Below are 11122 nucleotides of genomic sequence, written 5' to 3' on the forward strand. Positions count from 1 at the left end.
ATACATATTTTAATGGGGGGTCAGGTTCACTTAAGGATTCATGCCTGTCTCTAGTGATCACACAATCAGAAAAGCACAGAATGGTCAAGAAAGGAAGAGGTATCTGGAGGTAATTTGATCCAACCTTCCTGCTAAAGCACGTTCACCTAGAGCTGGTTGCCCTGGACCATGTCCATCTGGATTTTAAATGTCTCCAAGGATGGATACTCCACAACTTTCCTGGAAAATCTGTGCCAGGCCTTGGTCACCCTTACAGTGTAAAAGTGTTTGCTGATGTTCAAAGGGAACTTCCTGTCTTTCAGTGTGCCATTACCTCTTGTCCTGTCACTGTACACATTGAAAAGAACCTAGCACTGTCTTCTTTATACCTTTCCTTCAGATATTTATATACATGAATGAGATCCCCCTGAGGTTTCTCATCTCCAGCCTCAGTTGTCTCAGTCTTTCACGATAAGAGAGAGTGTCCAGTCCCCTCATAGTCATTGTGGCCTTTTGCTGGACTCTCTCCAGTATGTCCAAACCTCTTAGAGAACTGAGAAGCCCAAAACTGTGCAACACTCTCTGTGTATTCTCACCAATGCTAAGCAGAAGTGAAGCATCCCCTTTCTCGACCTACTGGCAACATATCTCCTAAGGCATCCCATAATACCCTTAGCCTTCTTTACTGCAAAAGTGTGCTACTAGCTCATGTTCAGCTTGGTGTCCATCAAGATGCCCAGGTCCTTTTCTGCAAAGCTGCTTTCCAGCTGGGTTATTCCCAGCATATATACTGGTGCATGGATTTGTTCCTCCCCACCTGCAGGAATCTGCATTTTCCCTTGAAAATTTCCCTGTCAGCCCTTTTCTCTTGCCTGATGAGGTCTCCCTTGAGGGCAGCACAACCCTCTGGTTTATCAGCCATTCTTCCCAGTTTTCTAACATAAGCAAACTTGCTTGAAGGCCTCATCCACTTGTTCTTGCTGATCAGGTGGCCTCTGGGAGATACCATTACCATGTCACCTGTACCTGTCTGCTGGTATGTCACCTGTATCAGTGATGAAAGTTTAAGTTCCCTTGCTTTCCTGAACTGTAGAGAACCTAGTCCTGGAGCTTTCTCAGGATTCTTTTTGGTGGTCAAAATAAATTTTTTCCATACTTTCTTTTATTGTTCTCTGAAATTCATTGCTTTTGCTCAGCATGTCTTTTACTCTTTGGAAGTGTAACCCACTAAGGAATGGTAAAGGAGCATATGTCCATCATATACTTTTGCTTTTTCTAAGACATGTACTGTGAATATATTATGTAGAGTACAAGACATGATGTACTGGGGACCTGAGGGGGTTTACACTAAAAAGCAGGTGATAAGTAACATTTTCTTTATGGTTATGGCAAAAAACATTATGATCTCCATTGGGACTGCATTATGCAGTGCTTTCTTATGTCTGAATTTGTGCCAGAGTTAAATACACAAGGGTAAATTACATGTATTAATGCCAAGAATAAGGCCTCTGTGATTTCTGTAAAACCTTAATACAAACAAGTATACTGTCTTTTTAAAAAAAATGCTTTAGATGCCTCTACATTCATGTTTAGTTGTAGAATATCTAACAGGGTTCAGCAAGTGGTTGGAAATGATATTGTCACAAATTTTATATAAAAATAAAAGCAGAAAATAAATCTTTGTACTTTTACTCCTTTATAAAACAGTGTGAATTTTTTATCTTTAGAAATAATCCCACTGGTATTATATCGGAGGAGGGAGATGCTACAAAGCTACAAAGAAATGTGAAAGAACTTTATCAGAAGTGGTATTACATTATCTGCTACTATTGACAGCTTCTACCATTGACCTAATCTGTGATATGAGAAGAAAAGGGAAATGGCACAAAACTCGCTATATCAAGACTTAAGCTCATGAAAAGGGAAAATAAATTGAAAAAAAAATCCACGTTATTAACCACTGAAATAAATACAGACTCACAAAGATCATAAAAAATATTTGGCTATGTCAGGTGGGGAAAAAAATCTAAATTACAAACAAAACCAGGTCTGTGTCCTTCCTATACTGAGGATCTCAGAGCTGGACATATCACTACAGGTGGGTTTTAAGGAGAGTAGAACAGAGAGGGAGAATCCCCTCCCTTGCCCTGCTGGCCACACTGCTTTTGCTGCAGCCCAGGCCACAATTGGCTTTCTGGGCTGCAAGCTCATATTGCCAGGTCATGTCCATACTCCCCTCTACCAGCATCCCCAAGTCCTTCTTGGCAGGGCTGCTTTTGACCTTTTCATCCCCCAGCCTGTGTTGATACTGGCGGTTGCCCTGACCCTTGCACTTGGCTAAAACTTATGAGATTCTCACAGGTTCCCTTCTTGAGCTTGTCCAGGTCCCTCTGGATAGCATCCCATTCCTCAGGTGTGTTAATTGCACCATTCATATCCAAAGATGCTGCTGATGTCCTCAATCCCTTTGTCTATGTCACTGATTAATTGAATAGCATGAATTGAGCAGTGCCAGTCCAGACTCCTGAGGGGCATAATTTGTCACCAATATTCATTGGGACATTGAGCCATTGACCACTACCTTCTGGATGCTTCTGTCCTACCAGTTCCTTATTCACCCATCAAATCTATCTCACTCTAATTTGCAGACACTGTTACTATGACAAAGGCCTTACAGACCTTGGGTAGATGACACCTGTAGCCCTTTCCCTGTCCACCAATGTAGTCATTCCATTGTAGAAGGCCACTTCTACAGGTTGGTCAGGCAGGACTTGCCCATGGTGAAGCCATGCTGACTGTGTTGAATCACATCCCTGTCCCACATGGACCTTAGCATAGCTTCTTCTGTTCCATGATTTTTCCAGTGAGAGTTGAGGGTGACAAGTTGATGGCTGCCAGTGTCCTCCTTTCTACTCCAGACAACTAAAAACATTTTCATATGTCAGATCATGGCCCAAACAACAAATTCAGACTCATGCTGAAGAAAATTATAGCACCTCTATGACTTGTAACACAACACAGAAATGGAATTTTTGCATTTCCTGAAAGTGTGGCACAGTATGTGAGTACTAATAATTTCAGATTAGTGTCTAAAAGTAGTACTTTATTAAACAGAGAATATCAGCCATGATGTAAAATTTTCTTTAGAAAGCCAAACTCCAAAGAAATTAAAATAACTACTTATGTGTTTGGGAATGACACAACACTAAGCTAAAAACAAAATACCAACTGAATTATTTGCTGGAAAGAAAAAAAATTGGTCAGACATTATCACTTTATTTTGTTGTTTATTGACTTTTGTAATTTGTTGAAAGGTGGAAATGAAGTGAAATGGAATTAAATATGTACTCTTTCCTCTTTATAATTTATGAAATCCTATCTCTGGCTACTGAGAACTCATATACTGTTTAAACATGAAACAAATCTTTCTCAATATTCTCCTCTGTAGAAATAAAATTTGAATTTATCCTTTTCAAAGCAGAAAAAATAAAATCTTGACACATGACATTTGTATTGTAATGAAAAAGTCAATGAATCTGTGATAATGAATTAGCACTGAATTAATGCAAAATGGTGCACTTTCTCTTGTATTCTTAAATGTGAGTAAAGGAACTTATATGATCTTTGAGGAGATCTGATCTTTGCAAAATTGCTGAGATAGAATGAACTGACATTCCCTGAACCCTTTGCAGATGAGGCATTTAAAACAAAATTTGGATCTTTGTCTGCCTGGAAAATTATTCAGGGTTCTTTAGATAAATTAAACAAACACATCATCCAACATCTCAATAAACTTATTGAAACATCTAGAAAAACTACACTTTTAATGGAGGAAGAAATTAATGAAAAAGATAGAATAGGATGCCTTTCTTTCTGCATCTGATTCTACCTCCAGATGGATGCAAAGAAGGTTTTTGAAGTGAATTATCAGAAGTGAGAAATAATTTTTTTGATAGAAACAGGTGGTGATATAATCATGATTCTACAGAATAGGTAAGGTACTATGTCTGTCAGTATACTATAGAATTTTAAAAATTAATGCACTTTTTCATTCCTACACATGTGATGCGGCTGATTCTGTAGTGGCTTATTCTATGTTGTGAATATACATCTGCTGGAGTTAGATGAATTGAGTTTGAATTTGGGTGCAGAAACCAGTCTCTTACACTGTCAGTGTGTAGTATTTTCAGCAAAACCTGAAATGGCAAGTATTTAAGTGGGCCTTTTTCATTTATTTCTAGGTCTTCAAAGGGAAAATATAATTTGTTGGAAAAAAGAGTGGCTCCTTTCCTTGAAGAGATATCTCTACTGCTATTACATATATATATATTGCATACCATTATTTTCTATTCTCTTGATAAATATATTAGAAATAATGCTTTTATGCCTTTTTATTTTTAGTTATCTTTCCTCAATACAGCTAAAGCTAACTGTATACTATATGCAATACTAGATAGTACTATAAACTATTTTGGTTTTCTATGAAATGCTATTTTATAATTTTTTTCTGCAAATTTGCTGTACAGCTGTAATTTTTCAGACCATAGATATTTATTTTTAAAGAAGAGATAATAATTTTCTGTACATATCATTTATGTATTTAGATACTTTAAAAACACATACCAACAATAAATAATGCAGGTGGTTTCAAACTGCATGTGAGGGTGCAGGAGATAATGAATAAAGCCTTTTTTCTAAGATCTGTGATTCATTGTTCTATCTGATAATTGATTATGTAAATAATATAAGTGATGTATGTAAACATACATGTCATGCAAGAAATGCTGAATTCAAGGAACCTTTACAAAGAAAATCTTTCTTAAAATTATGTTATTATTAGATTGGGAAAACACAGATGAACTTATTCAGTATTTATGAATAAATGAAAGAAGACAGGAGGATCTTAGGTTTCACAGAGTGTATCAACACCGAACAAGTTTTCCTTATTCTGTATTGTCATTTTAATGTGTAAATAACAGTATGGAAACCTTTATTTTACAGGAGAGAGCTGAGGGAATGAAAGAAGGCAGTAATGTTTCTTTCTCTGAGAAAACTGCATTACTAACTTTCCCCTGCATCTAAAGGGACACACTTCTAATTGTAGCAGAACAACTCAATATATCACAACCTCTTTAAGATCTTCACTACATGATGTATGTAAATTACACCATGATACCTCTTTGGCTATTATATATATCCAGATTTAGGAAAGAGAGTCAAACCCTACTGGCATGGCATCATAACAGAATGAGAAATTCTAGATCAATGTTTCTAAGCAGTTTAATTCTGAAGGCAAAAAAATCACACACACACACACAAATTATGTTCCTTATTAATTTATTTGAGGTGTGTGCTGTTTTATCAGAGAGAAAAAACCCCACAAAACCCCATAAGCCAAAATTTGAATTGCACAATATGGTATCCAGAGCTTTCCTTTTAAAGAGATGAGCCTGTCACCTGCATAATTTCAATTTATAGCAACACAGACATTAATGCAATAACAAACCCACTGAAACCCACCAACACCTTGCTAAAAATCTTTGCCCTTCACTAAAAGTGTGCTGTTTCCTAAACTGGAATACTACAATATTGGATATAAATCAGCAATAAAGCCTAATTTTCATAGACATGCATGGTTTTGCATTAGCACCTGGGCTACAGTGGCTTTAAGGGGAGGAAAACTATTTATAAGCTTAGGATATGAGTTGATCTCTAGCTGATTTTAAATGCTTTGAAGCCAAATTCTACAAAACTCCAGGAGTCATGCTCAAATACTTCCATGCAGTGAAGCAAATCTTTCAGCTGTCAGGTATCTGCTGTCACATCTTCATGCTGTAGGAACACACTGACACAGGAAGCACTGAACAATGACAGATCTAAGTCACAAGGAATAAAAGAGGTTTAGGAATTCCAAAGGTGACAATTTAGCTTCTTAACAGATACATCTATTAAAAAAAATTACTTTATATTATCAGAATGGTTTCAAACACAAAATAAATTCAGTTCCTTTAATGAAAATGAATTTTTGTTTATAAGTGCCTTGGAGAGGTTAGATCTTTGTACTTTACATTATGAGACTGGAATGGTGAAAGTGAACAGCTTCTACCATCATGTAATGTCAAAAGTGGTTTTCTTAGGAGCAAGCCTGTCTCCCTGGACATTTCATTTTCTAGAACATTCTGATTTGGTAATGTGTCACTAGAGGGTGCTGCAAAGTTGTTTTCTAATATATTACACAGATCACTAGTATTTATTTTAATGTTTTTGGAAACTACAGATCAAAACTTTCTGGACAGAAAATCTCTATGAAATGTGGATGAACTATCACTGGCTGATAGATTGAATGTCATAATCCTCAAGAAAGGTAGAAAAATTTTCAACTTTGTTTTAGGTTTTCATGATATGCATTAGAAAGGGTCCTGATTAGGGCACCTTTGCACAGTTATATAATAGTTCAAATTTATTTCAAGCATATCTTCTGACCATTAGCATGCTATTATGATGAATCAAGAAGATTAATTAAGAAGGTAAGAACTGTACTTTCCTGGAAAGACTGAAGTAAAATCTTATTCTTTAATATAAGATGAGGACCAGGACTTTTTTTTTTGGTTTGGTTTGGTTTGGTTTTTTTGTTTGTTTGTTTAGTTTTGTTTTTTGTTTTTTGTTCATTGTTATAAGGACTTCTAAATGGAAACAACAAACCAATAGAAGAAATAGTGTTTGGTATGGTGTTGGCTGAATTGTGTATAAATATTCAAAATCACGTCCTACACTTCTGAGCTATCGTGCGCACTTATGATTTCTTAATGATAACATTGTTATGTGGAAAACATTGTGACTTTACTAAAACACTATATTAAAGTGAGGGGCACCTACAATATCAGAGTTCTGGCAGATTTAAGACACTGTGAGAAATAATAGAGAAAACAGCTACCAGTTAAAAGCCTCCTATAAGATAACGAGCATTGAACAGTGATTCAGGAGTATGTGTGGTTAATGTATTAGTATGGTCATCATTTCAGCCAAAGGCAGTTCAGATGTGATAGCAGTACATGGAGGTGAAGGATCAGGAAAGGAGCCCATCTTATTCATGTACATCCTCTTTAGTTTTCTTTGATAACTTTGTTCCCCCAGCTTTCCCTTATTTGGGATAGCTTTATTAAAACCAATTTCCAATGCATTTGCAAAACACTAACCACTGCCCAGTAGTGTACTGTTTTTGAACTTAAAGGCACTAGTACAAGACACCAGAATGTATTTTGAGACCTTGGCACAGCAGTGCAAGTCCCTGCCTCTGCTTGCAGCCCTGGAGCTCTGACACTCACTGCTGGAACCGTGACACAAAGGTTCCCGCCCGTGGGAGCGATGTGTCTCAGCAAGGAAAGAGCCGCCCTGCCCACAAGAGGGCTAACGTGGTTGTGAACTGCACAGATTTAACACGTTGCTTGGAAAACATTTTTAGGAGCTGTCTTTTTGACTGCACAGTCGTTTGCAGGGAGGTGCGGGTTCTCTCTGCCACCGGGCAGCTGCTACATGGACATGCTCGTGTAGCAGTGAGCCCCAGATGAAGAGCAGCTCTGTATCAAGCTCTGGCCCAATGAGCTGGCTGCTGGCTTCCACTGAGAAGCTTCCCCTGCTGCTGTGGCTGGCAAACTAGCCTTCCTCCAGCACCTCAGGCTGCCCACAGTATTCTGACCTTCCTCAGAGGTAATTCTCTTTACTTTCCCTGTCAAACTCAGATGCTCTTTTCTATCAGGCAACAAAAGAATGCAATGCGAACCTTTGCGCGCTATTCCATGTAACTGTTGGACTCTAGGAGTTCCTCACAATGCTTTTCAATCGTCTAGAGCTTTGAAAACAGCATGAAAGGGCTAGAAATAGGGTGGAGGGGAATATTCTCAGCAAGGTCACAAAAATGATCTAGTTGTTATTGACATTTTTACCTCTTACAGCCACCCATCTAAGAATAGAATGAAATCCTTGTCATTTATCTCCCTCAGTGGATCCTAACCCTGTCACAAACTGAAAATTATTTCCTTTCCACAATAGATAGTGCAATGTCTGAGCAGTAGTTAGTAGTTACTGTGTCAGTGCAAAGAAATGGCCAGCTATGATAAGTAGCTTATTGACACAGTACATGGTAATTTTTCAGCTGGAACAATTGTGTCAATACACACTTGGGAAATTTGTAATTCATAGAAAAACTATTAGTAAATGATATGTCATTGTGGAGAGACTTCTATTCCGTTGGTTCACATGTGTACTGCCATGGTTTGCTTTAGCAGTGAATTGATGCACTCAGAAATAAGTATTTTAAACAATTAATGTATCAGACTTAATGTTAAATATGCACCCCCAAAACAACAGAAAGAAACATAAAACTTTAGAGTTTTAAAACTTAGACCTTACTACTAAATTACTAGAAAAAATAAAATCAATCACTGATCCTAGTTACACATAAACAACTGTAATGTTTGTGGATTTCCCTTTCAAAGCATTTGAGCTACAGTGGTGATGAAAAAAGGTCCACAGAGTGTTTTCATTTTTCACTGTAGTCTTCTATAACTTCATAATATCTAAACCAATTTAAATCTGTATTAATAAAAATGCTTTGAACTGAGACCTTGCATGTCAACTTGCAACACAGAAAGAATTTTTACTGTCAAGTTATGATCCTCTAAATTAGAAGTTGCTTTAAAATTGAAATGCTGACACAGACTTCTAATTGTAGAGGTGTTGGCAGGTGCTGCTATGCTAGCATTTTATTAGCAACTTTTGCCTGTGAATCGTGTTCATTAAAGGTTATGCTTATATCCTATGCATACAGATTATAGGATGTAGAATGACAGCTGTGTAAAATCAGTCGAATTAAAACACACACTGTAGATGAAAACAATCACATATTAAACAGATTAAATTAAAGTATCCTTCAAAGTTTCTTTCACTTAAAAGATATATATAGATAATATTTTGAGAGCTACCTTCTTATAAGTAAAACAGTTTATGTGATGGTTTCCGATACAGAATTAATCATTAAGGAAAAATAAAATATGTCTTCTCCTTTAACTAAATATTATATTAGCTCAGCTATAGTAATAGTCTGAATAGCAAGTGAATAGAGCATGGACCTAATTGCTGTAGTGTTCCAACCCTCCAAGCAGTGCAGATGTTATGCAAATAGTTTTGTATTCATTTTCAGATTGTAAAGTGTGGTCTTTTTTGCAAAATCAGAATGGATACTAACATCCATGCACACAGAGTTAAAAAAAAAACAACAACAACGACAAAATAAAAATCACTGAATTCCCCTATGTCTGGTTACTAGAAAAACCTTTTAAAGCACAGGCTTGTTTTAAGCAGTCTTAGTGACTGATCCACACCAAAACTCTTGATCAAAAAGTAGTAGACTTAGATAAAATTCAGATCTAAATCTCATTGAGCTGCAGGTTTTGCTGAGAGTTTGTGTGTGAGAATATTGAGAATGTTTGGGCTGTGAAGTACCAGTGTGCTATGTAGGTACAAATGTCTTAAGCCTTTTCTATCCTGTCTCCATCCTGCAGAAAATCATGGTCCCAGTGTGGAAATTGCTGATACATTCTGCTGGTGTATGTTAGCTTATTTCCATCTTTGTCTAATAATAATTTACCATGTAAATGCCTTAGGGATGAGACCTGTGTAGATGTTGAAATAACAAAAATCATCCCCGTTTTGAAAATGGTGAGGCTTTTTTTCAGATTTGTAATGTTTCCACATGCCTTCAGTGGGGAATTCCTGTTATTCAGGGTTACAATGCAGATGCTAGTGTATTTAAATTATTTGAAATATAAACAAAACCATAACCAAAAAATATTTAAACTTTATTTATTTATTTTTTTCTTGGGGGAAGGTTGTCAATTTGATGTTAAAAACATATATGTGTTAAGTTAGTTCTGTGGTATTATATTTTTTTCCATGGAAAACACACATTCATTAAGTCACCTCCCAACAGTACATTTAAAAGCATTGTTATTTTTAGTAGATATCATAACTATATTTCCATATATATATTTTATTTGACAAGGAATGGGAAAAACGGTGTGAGGACAAAAATCTCATTTCATGGTAACATTTCAGTGTTATTTATTGCAAGAAATTGCACTATTTATTCATCCCATCTATTTCTATCCTATCTATGCCTTATCTATACCTATCTTTACTGCTTGCTCAGTTACACAGATTTGCTTTTGGCAGTTTGACCCCACACACATATGCATATAGTAGTTCATTCCTACACTTGTACATCCACATGTAATTATGAATTAGTGTGTCTTCATCTTATTTGTTTAGTTTCTAACCCAACTTGTCACCTCTCATGCTCTGTAATTTTTTATCTCTAGTCACCTTTTTGTCTTGTGTTACTCATCAGGGTACTGGACTGCAGAGAAATGATCGCCTTAAATATTTTATTGTAAATTTTGAGAAAAAACAATAATGTCTTTGCATAAATTCTCAAAATAAAATGTATTGAATATCAATTAAATATTTTATCTTTAACACTGGTTTTAAAAAGGCCCAAAATTTCATTAATGCAGTTCTTTTATCTGGCAACTGCATCAGAATTCTTCTGTCACTGAGACTATGCTTTATACAGAACTGCTTGTTTGGGAATTTTTTAGGTACAGTCAAATCTTTGACATTTTTTTCTTTGGAAAACAAGCTCAAATTAGGAAAAAAAGAACAGAGAGAAGACAGCTGGATGCATTTTCTATTCTTGTTCTATTTCTCTCACAATGTATTTAAGAGGAGCGCTTAAGATCCTGCAGCATTCTTTCTTCTCGTGTTGCAAAGAGGATCCTCAAACAGAAGACTGCAGATATACTTTCAAAACTTGCCTCCAAATGAATCGGTGGAGAGAACTGAAAAAATAAAAATTATTACTAGTTATTATAGTTCAAGAATAAAGTGTACTATGAGTAATTTTCTTATTAAGAAGAATCTTGGAGCCTGACAGCTGCTGGAGGGATGTTTGCATTGTCAGGAAATATAGTAGACAGGCCCATTTTTGCAGTTGAAATTACTATTTTATCCCTTATCAAAAGAAATACAGAACAGGTGAGCCAGTTATAATGCCTTTATAAATTTCTCAAGTATCTGCTGCCAGACT

The sequence above is a fragment of the Cyanistes caeruleus genome, chromosome 1 (assembly GCF_971803275.1).
Source record: "Cyanistes caeruleus chromosome 1, bCyaCae1.hap1.1, whole genome shotgun sequence".
NCBI lineage: Eukaryota > Metazoa > Chordata > Aves > Passeriformes > Paridae > Cyanistes > Cyanistes caeruleus.